Genomic DNA, 12,587 nt, shown 5'->3' on the forward strand with positions numbered 1-12,587 from the left:
CAGATAAGGGGACAGAGGACAAAGTCTGACCACCCGAGACCTCTGCAAAAGATCCGACAAATAAGATTTAAACCTATCAAGAACAGAGTCGGAGAACCCGAGGTCAGAAAGTATAGCAAGAAGGAAGCAGTGATCAATTGTGTCGAAGGCTGCAGACAAATCAAGAAGGACAAGTACAGAATAAAGACCATTCACCTTGGCCTGCAAAAGATAATTCAAGAGGTTTGTGAGAGCCGTCTCTATAGAATGCCGAGTGCGGAACCCAGACTGAAAGGGATCAAGATTGGAGTTGGCTTCAAGAAACTCAAGACAGCAAGAATAAATGACCCATTCCAAAACCTTAGAAAGAAAAGGAAGATGAGAAATCAGATGATAGCTAGACAAGGAAGAGGGGTAAAGAGAATATTTTTTTCAAGATAGGGGAAACGAGAGCATGTTTAAAGTCCAAAGGGAAGGAGCCCGTAGAGAGAGAGAGAGATTAAAGATATAGAGGGCAGAAAGGAAGGGGCTATAGAGATTAGAAGGTGAAAGGGTATTGGATTGAGAGAACAAGTTGCAGGTTTGGAAGAGTTTAGCAGCATAAAGAGTTCATCCAAAGAGACAGGAGGAAACACAGAGAGTTTTTTTAGTTGCAGGTGCCAGAAGATTAGTGGCATAAGTTGGAAATGACTTGAAGGCACCACACACAAGTCACACTCTCTCAGCCTCAGAGGATGGCAATGGAACTCTCCCTCTGCTGAAGCTTGACCCATGATAGTTTCACCTTATGGTCACCAGTAACAACTTGAAGGCACACACAGACACATACCCAGGGCACACTCTCTCAACCTCAGGCTAGCAATAGCAAACTGTCCCTTGATGAAACTTGCCAAGAAAACTCCATAATAGTTTCAACTTAGGGTTGCTATAAGTCGAAAATGACTTGAAGGCACCACACACACAAGTCACGTTCTCTCTACCTCAAGGGATGGCAAGGGGGAAATAAATCCATCCTTCTCTTCCTCCTGCTCTCTCATCCATTCAACTGTCTCTGGGATGGCAGTTTAAAAATGACACCCTTTCAGATCTGTCACTACTTAACCTTCTCTTCTCCTGGTTAAACATACCCAGCTTCCTAAGCTGCTCCACATCTTTACAAAACCAACACAATGGTCGTTTCTGTATCAGTTGGACTGTGAATACACTCCAGGTGATAGTTGGAATGTAAAATGCTCTATCCAAGATTCCTAACCTATTTTGGGGACGAAATTGAATGCTTTACATAGCTCATTTAATGTCTGGCCTGAAATGTGGAACAGAGTCATCACTACAACAAGGAAGCCACTAACTGCCATTGGTGTGAAGCTGGTATCCTTTAGTGATACGTTCTAGGAGCAGGCCTATGTTGCCAGCCGATAGAACTGTGTGTTTCCACAGCATTAGCAACCATATGATCGCACCATAAAGGACCAGGATGAGAACTCTTGTCAGTTCAGATCAATGTCCAAACCTTCATGCCGAGGTCAGCCCATCAGCCAGCAATTGCCAAGAGGCATCCTTGAGAAGCAATCCCTGCTCTTTTTTTGACAGAGACAGTGTCCCTGAGATCTCTTCCCATTAAAGGAGTGTAGCTTTCATATCTCTTGCATCAAATCAAACTTTGAAGATGGCAACTGTGGGAGTTGAGGAGTTTTATTTAATCTCTGTCTACAGTAGTCCTCCCTCCAAGAAATCTAAGCCTGAATAATAATGTGAAAGGGACAATATTTAAATTAAAAGGTTGCACAAACTAGATGGATAAGTGTTGCAATGAGGAGGGAGAGCCAGAGATCCAGGGCAGAGGGGAGAAGAGACGTGCATCTCTTTGAATCGTCAATATCTCAGGGCAAGGTTGCTCCAGACGTAATGAGAATCCCTATGAATTATCTCTTGCCTTTATTGTCTATTGCTACCAGGGAAGGGGGAGGAGAGCAAACCAACTTTTTTTTTTTAATTTGGACAGACTTAAAGAAGTGGCATCAAATTTGAAGGGCACCCTATCAATCTGTTGTCCTAGCTGCATGAAATTGTATTTCCCTGCCACTTCATATCTTATTTGCAGCAGCTGGGCTGTAAGTCATTGGTGATAACATTCTTTATTATGCGGCCGTGTTTATGAACTGTGCCTGGAAAGAGATGATAGAAATATGCAGCAATATGCAAAGGGTAAGGGGGGGTGGAACGGGAGGAGGGGAAATAAATGCTAGTTGCTACGGCAACCGGGGGGCTATTTTGGGCATCAAATTTTGCAAATGATGAAAAGCATTTTTATGCAGTGGTTAGTCTTGCCACGATGAGAAGATGTGGAGACTACAAAGCGTGCTGAGAGATAATATGTGAAAAGGCAGCAGTTTATTTTCTTTCTCTTTGTTTAAATTTTAGCCGGAATCCGATTTTGTGTCAAAAATGACTTAGGAATGGCAATCTACGCTTGCTAGTTCAGTGTGTGGAAGGTGGGTGTTTTAATTAATAAATACAAGGGCAGTTGAGTCATTTAAGTGTCTTCCCATAATTTCTTTGTATGTATCCTGAGCCCTCGTTAAATTTTATAACAAGGCAACATTTGTGAGATCCACAATGCACACAGTTTTCTTACAGCACAGTACTCAATCCGCCCACTGCAGACCTTCCTTCCTGAAAGAGGCTGGCATGCCTTATAGAAGAGGGAGATTAGCCTGATTGCTTCTGCTGATTCCTTGCCTCTTCCATTGAGAGTTAAAGAAGCTAATTTAAAAAATGCCCTTGGGTTTTCCTGGGGACTCTGGTTCACCAGAGAAGTGAAAAAAAATGGATGGATAGGTCCTTTTCCAACTATGTTTGAAAGAATACAGTTCTTTAATATCACAAGGAACCGAAGGTAGACTATATGCTATGACAGAGCGGAAATCTTATGAATCATTTAACCAGCGCAAGGTTTTTCTTTTTATTAGGATGTGCACTCTGGAAACTGCTAGGTTAAGGAATTCTGAACTGGTTGACCAAAGGAAGAAGCTGTTGCTGCAGAGGAGGAGGAACAATCTTGCAGAAACAGAATGCATATTTTGCTTGGGGAGGGAAACCAATGCCCATGTCAATGGGATGGTGAAACCATGTCATTTTTTAGTCTCAAATTTGAAAGAGGTGCTGAACCCTCCCATGTTGCCCTACTGACATGGGAACCCCCAGCCACCAGAGTCAATAACCATTCCAAGACCCAGTCCCTTCACCACTAATCTCCCTCTTCACATACCTTCACTCTGAGAAACAATGGAAGTGGGTAAACAGGAAGCCACTGCAAGTGTAAAGTTTCACAAGACCATCATGTTTTGTTTTATTTTATTTTGCAGCACAGCAGCTCTTCCTCTATTGGACTGGGAACTGTGATTGGCAAGCCATTGGCACTTTAACCAAATGCCATATCACTTATGAACTTTTCCCCATAGAAATGTGAGTTATGTGGCAAAGGAAGAGTGTCTTCAGGACCACATGTACATTTCTATTTCCATTCTCTCAGTTTAGGTACCTTTGAGCTTGGGAAGGGGGTCTTGTAGCACTTTTGAGACTGTGTAGAAGAAGTTGTAGTATGAGGTTTTGTAGACTTGGACTGCTTCCTCAGATGCCATGTCTATGAAAGCTTATACAGTAAACCCTTGTGATTCACTGGGGTTTGTTCCAGGAACACTCCCCCCCCCCCCCCCTGTGGATAACAAAATCCATGAATGCTCAAGTTCCATTAAATATATTATAAAATCTATTATAAAATGTAGAATCAAGGTTTGCTGTTTGGAATTTATACTTTTTAAAATCTTTTCAAGCTATGGATGCTTGAATCCACAAATAAAAAAATCTGTGTATAAGGAGGGTTGACTGTACTACAGCTACTTCTACACAGTCTCAAAGGTGCTACAGAATTCATTTGCATACTGATATTCTAGACTAACATGGCTATGTTTCTGAATTCTACCCCAACTGAGCTTGGGAAGTTACTTTTATCAATAAATTGATTGCAGCTAGAGTACAAGGGCATATCACAGTAATTACAATTATAATTACTTTTTTAAGTAATATTTTCCTTTTCTGTTTCTCAGAAATAGCTAAAAAGGGCATAGATGGCCCTAACTATTCCACTGTGCATGTGAATCTGTCACAGCCCAACACACATTCAGGATAAACACTGTAGTGAACACTGTTTTATAATCCTGTCATATTATATATAATGGGGTTATAATTATATTTATAAATGTATACAGTTGCCCTTCCATTTTCATGGGGGATCCGTTCCAGACCACCACCACCACCCCACCCCCCCCCCCGCAAAAACACTAAATCACTTATATTCAAGCCCCATTGGCTTGAATGGCAGTGCATCCCGACAGGCACCTGTGGGCGGGTGCCATGAGCCATTTTGTCCTCCTCCATTTGCTGCCCATGAATGAGCAAGGGATGTGGACTTCAAGTCGGCAAAAATGGAGGGGCGACTGTAATTATAGTTATACATATGCAAAATTAAATAAGCATTAGAATACTTATTTGGATATAATTTGCTAAAATTTAGAAAAAATGCTGCTTAAATGAAATAGTGTACAGTGGACCCTTGTTATACGCTGGGGTTTGGTTCCAAGATCCCCCGTGGTTAACAAAATCCATGGATGCTCAAATCCCATTAAATATAATGACATAGCAAAATAGTGTCCCTTATAAAAACTGGAAAATCAAGGTTTGATATTTGAAATTTATACTTTTTTTGGAACCATGGATGCTTGAATCTGTGTATAAAAAATCCGTGTATAAGAAGGGCCAACTATAGTAGCATGATGCTAATTTTAAAAGAAGTAAAGTGCAGGAAAAGGTCACACTTTTCTGACCTCTGCCATTTTGGCAACATGCTTCCCTTCATACATAGACAAATCTAGTCTGCAAAGCTGCTCTGATAAACTGGAAACCTTTTGTATTTTGACATTTCATGTGCAGTAATAAACATTCACACTTAAATGAATCAACACTTAGCACTAAATAAATAATGGTTCTTTCAGACAGTTCTTTGATCATGCTTCCCACCTCCTCCCAAAATCATTGCTCAAGAGAACGATTGCTTCCTTTTTCCTGCTCAAAGTTGCTAGTAGTGTGGCTGGAACATAGCGGGATGAACATACAGAACAAGTGCAATAGTATCATCAGTATGGAAAGTCAATTACAATTTTAGTTGCAGCTTATAGCAATGATTTATTAGTGGTAAGAGCTACTTTGCTTCAAAAGAGTCCCAGCTTTCCTTCTGTGCATGTTACTGTGAAAACTGTTTGTATACCATCTAGGGTGCTTTTCATGTGTCAACTTACCAGGAAAGATTCATTTTGAGAATCTCCATCATGGACAATAGATATATTTACATAGGATATTGTTCCCATTTTCAAATTAATCAGAAATGATATTATTATTTCTCTCAGGGAATTTGGTGGCATCTGACCTTTGCTCACTCTAATTTATTTTAAAGCATACAGTGCCAATTGGAGCACAGAGGCTGAGTTGGGTCAACATAAGCCTGTGAGCTGTTTTAAAATTGGCCAGGTAGAAACCTAAATTCTTAAAACAGCTGGGTTTCTGCCTTTGAAATGTTCCATACGTACAGGACTGTGACAATATTGTCACCATACAGCTACTGAAATGAATCAAACATTTCTTTAGCAAGAATCCCTTCCCTTCTGTAGCACTCACATCTGCTATATTGCTCTTGTAGCTTGTGCTTCTTTATAGGTTTGCTGCAACACTGAAATCTTCTTGGTAAATTAAGGTAACAATATATAATTATAAAAGGGCATTGTTGAGAGGTCATACAAGTGCCAGTTGATGTAATATAACTTGTTTCCTGGAACTTATCTAAGGTTCACAAGCTCCTGGAAATGGAAAATGGTACTGAATAACTTTGGAGAAGGCCAATTGTATCTTTTACTTCTTCTCTTCCACTGACTCAAGAATTTTTTTTCCCAAACAAATGGTACAACTGGGCTGGAAGTCAGTACTTTTAAGTCCTACTGGGTTACAGCCAATTGTGCCTATCATTCAGCCTAAGGGCATCTGCCAGTGGGACATATTCTCCCTGTCATTGCAGCACAGGGATGTAAATCTTCAGCTATTTTATACTTTTATGTAAAGATGAATAATCATGGAAGTTTTGTTGTTGTTGTTGTTTACCATGTGGGAGAAAATGAATATTCTTCTGTGGTATTCTCTCAGTATTCACACATCCTGAACTTTGCACATGAATTATCCTGCATTGAAAAAACGTATTTTGTGTGGAGGGGAAACTTTTTTCAGCACACAGAGGTTTCATGCTTAAGAAACAGAAACAGAAAACAAATCTTTATATATAGGAAACAGGATTTGGCACACATGCAGAATTATTCCTTCACAACAGTTTGGGGAGTGTGAACAGAGAAAGAAAATTGTGCCAGATTCTTGCTAGTCAATTTTTCTTCCTGATGGGATTTCCTGACTGTCAGGAGCCCTGGTTTTTTTGAGCTGGAAATGAATAATGATGGACATTATTTTCATCTGTATTTTAATACCATCTGGTGTTCTTTCAAATCCATTCAGAGGTTTGTGGGACTCTCCAGAGAAGATTTCAAGAATCTATATGATGTTACTTGGGGAAGGGTCAGACAGTTCCATCGTGCAAGTGAAAGCCCTCTCATGGTTGTTGTGGTCCATTGATTTCAGTGGAATGCAGCTGACAGTATGAATGAAAGACCTTAAGCTTTGGAGGAATGTTCACAGACATGCTGTAGCAAAAGGACATGATGATTAGCAACACTGGATGAAGAATGGACTCTTTCATGTTATGGTTTGGACAATGACAATGACATTGACACGGTGATGACAATGCCCTTATGTCTATTCAGTTACCCTATCTTATGTATAAAGTTATTGGTGGAATGAGACATCCATATGTTCTAGTGAAAGATAAGCAAGGTGCCTCCCCCCACCAATGTTGTCAGATTGGAACTCCCAACCAGGCCAACAACAGTTGGAGGACAATACTTAGCCCATTCCAGCTGAATCCAAGGGATCCAATTAAGGGAAGCTGACATCACATCTATGTCTTTTGCAAACTGCTTAGGGATTGTTTAGTTCACTGATAAGTGGTATAGAAATGTACTTCTTCTCATCTAATACATTCATAACTGAGACTGAATTAGAAGTCATAGCCAGGGCTTAGAAAAGGAAATTTTTGGCATGACAGTTCTGGTGGGAGACAATGAAAGTAATTTTTAAACTCTGATAATGGACCACAACATCAATGTATAATATCAGTTAGAAAGGTTTGTTTTTTGAACTATAGCTGCCAATATCCTCTTGTGAACAAAAAAGTAATTTTCCCAACCTCTTAATATGCTTTGCTTTAGTTTCCAATGACCGGCCAGTTCATGGAGCATTATCATCTTTTCCAGTGGGTCGTGTTGTTGCATGATTTGTCCAAAGTAGGACAGACTCGTTTCAGTTATCTTTGCTTCTAGTGAGAATTCAGGCTTGATTTGCTCTAGGACCCATTCATTTGTCTTTTTGGCAACCTATGATAACCAGCATAGCAACCTATTTCAAATGATCAACACATTGCAAATGAGTTGACTTTCTTCCTGTCAATTTATTTCACTGTTGAGCTCTGACAACCATACATAGACACTGGAAATAGCCTGGAGGATTCTGACTTTGGTATTTAATATGTCTTTACACTTAAGGATCTTGCCTAACTTTTTCTCAAGTGCCTTTTCAAGTCTTAATATTCTTCTGATTTCTAAAATACAAAGTATCTAACAAAAAATGCCAACACCAGAAAAGCAAACAGTATGATTGACAAATAAAATGAATATGAGTACAATTAAAAGCATCTGGCATGATGTCACATTGTTGTGATGGTGCAACTGGAGTCAACATTTTACCTATGTGTCTTGGGGCCACATTTCCTGAAGGATAATTTATTCCAGCAAGTGAGGAGGATGGCTTCCAGGGAGAGGATCTTTCCAGTGGTGATACACTAATGCTGGGAAATCCTCCCCACATAGACTTGGTTGGCCCTGATGTTCTGGTCTTGTCATTTTCAGAGGAAACCCTTTTTAATTGTCCCCAGCTTCATTTTTTTTAAAGAAATGTTCTTGTACCTTTTAGAACATGGCCAATACTGTTGCTGATTTTATTCTGTTGTTTTAATCTGATTTCTTAATGCCATGTTCCTGTTGCTATTTTTACATTTAATGCTTTAAAAAGGCTGTATGCTGATCGGAGAATGTATTGTTAATGGACAATAAAAATGTTTTGTAATACTAATAAAAATAAAAATACAGTGTGATAATCTCATTGTATTTCATCTTGAATTCCTTTGGGGAAAAGGAAAGGCTATGAATATAACAATGCCTAGATTAAAAAAACAAAACCAACAACTCCTACCCAGCATATTTGTGGTTAGATGCCCTGTAAACTGTGGCTCCTGTAAAACACCAACAGGAAGCTCTGGGATAGCTGTGGATGTGCTGGATCAGAGGTTGCTTTCTCTATTTGGTTCTGCCATGAGGCTGACATTTGCACGGTCTTCTGAGTGTTACTATAGTGCTGTTACCTGTGCAAATAGCATTCAGATGATATCTAGAGATGGGGAACAAGTATAAATATGCAGCTTTAGTGCCTCTCAACTAAAGCAAAACAAGAACCTGCATGTGTTTAACCAGAAAATATGTTACTATAATTGGAGAACTGCAATGTCTAGGTTTTGAATACAGATTATTTAAGAAAACACACACACACACACACACACACACACACACGAAATTACCCAGTCACACAAAGACAACCCCATTCATTAATTGTCTCCTGATTATCAGCAGTTTCCAGTTATTATGTGGAGCTTTTGTGATGGCTGTTTAAATTATCTTATCTTTAGTATATTGCTGAAATTGTTATACACCTATGTATAACAATTTCATTATGACCTATAATGAAAGGTACACTTTTGAAATTTATATCTCAGGCTGTTATGCCCATCTTCAAAATGCTGATTAAGGTGATCTTTACAGAAGTGCTGTACAGATGAGATTCATATGCTGCGATTATTCCTTATTTATTTATTTATTTATTTATTTATTGTAATTCTTTATATCTGCTTTTCAGAACTTAAATAATTCCCAGGCAACTTAGAAATAACAAATGTGCATTTTAAGAACATACGTACAGGAAGGAATACCAATGTAGCTCAAATTATCTGGATCTTTCCACAGGTAGCACCAGGTATCAGATGATCTGTGGCAAAAGGTGTGGTGGGCAGCTGTCTCACCCTCTATTTATTTAAGTGCATACATTCTGAGGTAGGAGGTTATCCGTTCAAAACTTTAAGTCCAGGGTAGGGTCTCATAAAGTTGTTCTGCTGGCACAACTGATTGTTTCAATGAAATCAAGAAGGAGGCAACCCTTCACTTAAGCCTCCATGGTACGACCTCAGAAACTGTTCTGGGGAGCTAGGAAACCCTCCAAAGTGGGTTTTCAGGTGACACTTAGGTTTGCAAGAGGTGGGGAGAAGAAAGTCTCATCATGCTTTAAGCCTGAATTGAACTTAATATATGGTTTAACCAGTCTTCTCCACTGGAGGAGGATAATATTAGTCTCCATAATAGACTGCATAACTTCCAATATTTCACAGATGAAAACAGACACATGTAACCAAGTAACATCAGAGTATGGTTAAGATGGTCAAAATTATTAATGAGGAAGAGCAGACAAGCTAGGAGAGGCTGCAGCAGTTTGCTTTTCCCTGAGCCTACTGGGAAGGACAAGATTGCACCCATTCCTCTCTATTCCCTTCTGCTTAGCTACTTGTGCACTCTGACCTCAGTTTGCAGCAATTGGAGTAAGCTGGGGACATGGGAAAAAATGGGAAGAAGATAGCAAAACTGTGACATTTTAAAAGCAGCTGAAAAGGGGTGGGTGACAGAGGATGAATCTGTGCTGTTCTTATTAAACCATGATGGTTGGAGGGAATTGCTGTGATGTTTTATGAAATTCTTTGAGCAAAAAGAAAACACAATTTTTCATTTTCATTTTATTTAGTTCATATTTATTTAACATTTCATCTTTCTTCCAGCATGAGACCCTTAAAAGGAAAATTTATTCCACAATTGTTTTCAACACACTTTCCTAGAGAATCTAGTGCTGCTCCCTCCCCTTTTAAAAGGTATAAATGTGTCTGATTGGCATCAGGCACATGATTGATAATTGGAAATGTGACAGCTTTTGATCTCTTCACAAAAGACTAAAATAGCAAATAGCTTTCTGATTAGCACACAACAACAGCTCAATTACCTGGATTTTTAATACTTGACAATAACATGCATTCTTTCTGTTTCCTAGGACATGGAAACAGCCACTTGTGAATTTCAAGCCAAAGAAAATGATGAGCTCTTTGAGAACAAAAAGGTTAGTCTTTACATTTTATACTGCATCATTTAATTGTTGCATCATTCAGTAAATATGCTTATTTTTAAAATCAAAGCTCCTTTCCCCAGTTATGTCTTACATGGTGTATAAGTAACAGGCAGACCCATAGGAATTATCAAGATGTCCTGGAGAGAAAAAAAACACCCTTTTGATCTTTTTATGATGGGATTTCCTTAACTCATAGCATGCTAATTAAGGCTGCATAATTTCCTTGAAATGGTGGGGAGAGGTTATGTGCATAAATGCGGCGGGTTTGAAGAACAGTGTACTTGTGTGCAGTGCATAGAAACAACAGTGATCATGTTCTAGAAGGGGAACTATTACAAGTTTTATCCTTGAAAATAATTTTGTTGAGCCTTGGCAGAACTAAATGATTTCAGGAATTGAATGTCAGGATCCAAGTGGAACTTAGGCTGGTGAATGAAACTCTGTCAGAAGACTGAGGAAGAGGCAATTTCTTTCTCCGTACAGAATGTGCAAAAACACAAACTACCACAAGCAAACAACAAACACTTCCCTCCATCCCCTTCTCACCCTCCGTGCCATCCAAACCTTTGTTCTGGAGGTTCTCCCAGGTTCTGGGAAATTCATAGTTCTAGGTGAGTAGTTTTTTGGTGTCTCACTATTGACAATGTTCAAAATTTGAGCACTGAAGCTTTCATAGGGAGGTAGAATTTTTATTTGACGGTGGCAATGTCCTCATTTTCTGAGTTATAGCTATGTCTCTTTCCCTGACACCTCTTCAATTCCTTCCTCAGTTTTGCAAACTTCTTCAGTTTTCATAAGACTGTCCTTTTCAGTTTCCTAACTGGAGCCATCCAGTTATATACCCACATTGTACAATGGCCTCAGAGGGCTAGTCTGCATGGGTTATTTAGCTCAAATTTCCACTGGGCTCATTGTCTCAGGCTTGCATCCTTCTGAGGTTGCTAAAATGAATTAGCTTACAGTTGTAAACCGCTTAGAGACTGCTTAGGTGGTATGAAGTGGTATATAAATGTAGCTGCTATTGCTATTTCATCCTGTTTACATGATACAGGGCCAAAACCCTGAATTGGGCACAGACTTTTTTCATGATGTTTGCACCTAATTCAGCCTTTTCTCCCCTTAACCCTCATTTTAAAAAGCTAACCTTTTGCTGTGGGTTTCCCACCATTACCTGCTCTCTCCACAGTGGTGATGAGCAACTGCCTTCCCATATGGTCCCTCACAGATTCCCAGTGTTGCCATTGCAGTGTGAGTTACTTTGAAGTCAGAACAACGTGCCCAGCATCAATAGCATGGTTGGGCACCTTGTTCTGACCTCAGCAGCAGCACAAGGAGATGAATGGGTGCCAGGAGGGAATTCAGCAACCCTTTGTTCACTGTGAGAACAGAGGAGGTAAGGGAAGAATCCAGGGAGAGTTTGAGGCCAGAATACTCTTAGCACAGCCTGAAGTGTAGATGGTACCAGAAGCATGTTGCATTTCTTGCTAATAAAACAAAGGTAATTTCTGCTTGCTCCTACATGGATTTTGTTGCTGTTAACCACCTCAAGTCAATGAGGCAACCCTGTGGATGAGACCTCTCCAAGACTCCCTATCTTCCTCTGTTCTTCTAGGTTCTTGCAGATTCATACACATTAGCAAAACAAAGACCTCCAGGGCTTCAGCAATGGTAGCATGGCATCTCAAAAGGCATAGCCATTGAAGGGACCAAGATGCGTTAATCCTCTTTTGTATTGATTGGTATTTCTTAGTATTAGAAAGCATACTGCATTAAAATATTATTATATTTATAATATTATAAATATTATAACACCAAATTATCCATAACAATCTGTAGATTGTTATAGTAGGCATATAGATGGCTTAGTAAAATGATGTCCCTTGTATAAATACAGCAGCCTGAACTATATATGGTTATTGTCTGAGTATGTTCTCTATTACTTCTTCTGTGCTTTCATATGCAGTCTATGGGCAGCCTTTGGGGGAGAAGTGCTGATTTGGAAGTTCTACTACCTGCTTTTGATAGAAATACAGTTAATTTTTAAAAACATACAGCAAATTTTGATGTTTGAGGCTTTAGGCATATTTCCTGCTATGTTGTAGGAAAGTGGCCAAAAGGTAAGAGCA

General features: G+C 39.4%; 1 long non-coding RNA gene across 1 annotated transcript in view; it reads left to right on the forward strand.

Annotated features, from left to right (window-relative positions):
• The window catches only part of LOC149322121 (uncharacterized), a 241,442-nt gene that overhangs the window by 74,799 nt on the left and 154,056 nt on the right, over window positions 1–12,587 (forward strand). The window contains exon 4 of the long non-coding RNA XR_016282107.1: window positions 10,387–10,452. This is a non-coding gene — a long non-coding RNA (uncharacterized LOC149322121). The remainder of the gene's footprint in view (window positions 1–10,386; window positions 10,453–12,587) is intronic.

The sequence above is a fragment of the Sceloporus occidentalis genome, unplaced genomic scaffold, assembly GCF_023333645.1.
Source record: "Sceloporus occidentalis isolate IW3139 unplaced genomic scaffold, rSceOcc1.0.p SCAF_1, whole genome shotgun sequence".
In the NCBI taxonomy this organism is placed as follows: domain Eukaryota; kingdom Metazoa; phylum Chordata; class Lepidosauria; order Squamata; family Phrynosomatidae; genus Sceloporus; species Sceloporus occidentalis.